Genomic DNA, 1999 nt, shown 5'->3' with positions numbered 1-1999 from the left:
GCTGACCCCCGCCCGCCCCAGTCACCGGCCGGGACGCCGGGGAGGGCTCGTCTGCCCGCGGCGTCCGGCGGGGCCCGGCCGGGGGCGCGGGGGGCGCTCGGTGCGGCCGCGTCCGGCCGCCCCCGCCGTGCCGATGGTTTCAGAGCCAAACGAGAGCTTTTCGGGGCGGGAAGGTGAGAGGCTGGCTGTTCTTTGCCCTCTGTTGCTCACTTTGCCCTGACATCCCCGAGTTACGCATCGGGAAGTTATCAGAGAGAACGCGCACAAGCGAACTCCAGGAAATCATTTGTAAAGCTCCCGGAATCCTTGCTCAAATAACCATCCCTTTGCAGCGGCGTGCTCTGGCTGATGTGTGAGTAAAAGATGAATTCAAGCGACCCCAGTTTGTTTGCTCTAAATTAATTTGTTTGCAAATGACAGGTGTTGAATCCGACTTCACTGAAGGCAAGAAGGCAATTACCAACTTTGCAGTAGCCATAAAAACATAGTTCATCATCACACAATGGGTTATTTTACTTCTCTCCCTTGCCCATAGGCTCGGATTAGTTGTCAAATTAATTCTAAGACAAGTGTGTCATCTAAGAAGTATTAAGTGTTCTCTGCAAGAGGAAGTTAGTTCCTTATTGTCCTCTCCAAATAGGGTGATTCTACTTCCTTAGTCAAAAAACCAACACAAAATAAGACCCAAATCCCAAAATCTAAACAAAAGAAGCTATGCAGTGTCAGAATGTTAACTATAAATTATTAATAAATTTTTAATTATTGCTTACCAAGCATCTGTCTTTAACAGACTATCTGTAAAAAAGGACTTTCGTAACACATCTCAGTCAGGCCTAAGCAGTTCTGAAAGAACTGAGAAATGCTGTGCTCTAACCAAAGCTTGCATTGGCAAGTGGTCTGCTAAGCACATGATATGAATTTTTCTGATCCCGTTTTCCCAGAAATCATGCAAACTTTGCAGAACTGAAACCTCTGTTTTGAAGTGATATACCAAGCTGTCAGACCCGAAGTGGTCAGCCAGTTACAACAGTGTCATCTCTTCATAAGAGAGATAACAACTGTTCTCTCTTTATGACACTACTTGTTGCAGGAAGATCTGTAGGGGACAGGTCAGAAAGAATTAGCTCATGATGGAAGTTTTCTCCCATATTCCTGTCACTAAGCACATGGGTTTTGCCTTGGCAGGTTTGGTTGATTGATCTTTACTTGTTCCTGGTTTTTATCATCCTGTAAATATGAACATAAGGTATTCACAACTGAACTTTGTGGTACTTTATTATATACAAGAGAGGTTCTTGAATTTGGTTTATTTTTCCATTTTTTTAAGGTGTTTTTGACTTGTGCTTTTTAGTTTCATTATCTAAGCAAATACCATGTTGGAAAAATCAGCTAGTTAACCTAAGCAGTTTATGCAGTAACGCTGCAATCTCTGCGTGCTCTGGGTGTTGAACATATATAGCTTCAGTAAGTCCAGGAGTCACTTTTAGAGTGGAACGGTGGAATAACTAATTTAAAATTTAAAACTCTTAAACCCCACTATTTTTCAGTAGCCTGATTTGTGCAAACTTTTTTCCTTCTCATTGATTCACCAAGAATGAATAAATAAATAAGGTGAGTGTGGACTCAGTGGCTCTGGGAGGTGCCCTCACTGCTGATTTGGTAACACCTCAAACTACATAAGGAGTGTCAGAGACAAGTAAATGTTAAGCCTCCTTTCAGCTATCCTTGGCAGCCTAATCAAGATGAATAAATAGGACAAGCAGAACTGAGCAAGCAGCAGAAATGACAGTAAAAACACATACTCCCAGTGCTTCAGAAGACAGTATAGTTTCCCAATATGAATGTGAGCATGAAATCACTCCTTGCAAACTTTCTGGCCCTAGAGTATTTCCACGAGAGGCGTAATTAAGATAATAACACTGCCTCAGCAAAGAAGAGATGAAAGAGTATTCCCTGAATGGGATGGGAGGGAAGAACAGAAGATAAAGTGAAATGAGGA

At 43.0% G+C, this 1999-nt stretch overlaps 1 protein-coding gene across 1 annotated transcript in view; it reads left to right on the top strand.

Moving 5' to 3' along the window:
• The first annotated feature begins 332 nt into the window (after positions 1 to 332).
• FBXL5 (F-box and leucine rich repeat protein 5) overlaps positions 333 to 1999 on the top strand; it is a 67116-nt gene continuing 65449 nt past the window's right edge. The window contains exon 1 of the mRNA XM_039383574.1: positions 333 to 352. The gene's annotated coding sequence lies outside the window, so the exon portion shown is untranslated. The remainder of the gene's footprint in view (positions 353 to 1999) is intronic.

Source organism: Pipra filicauda, unplaced genomic scaffold (assembly GCF_003945595.2).
Source record: "Pipra filicauda isolate LSUMZ 115617 unplaced genomic scaffold, ASM394559v2 scaffold316_size853178_pilon, whole genome shotgun sequence".
Lineage (NCBI taxonomy): Eukaryota > Metazoa > Chordata > Aves > Passeriformes > Pipridae > Pipra > Pipra filicauda.
Note: the sequence above shows the minus strand (reverse complement) of the source record. Positions and strands in the feature narration are given on the sequence as shown.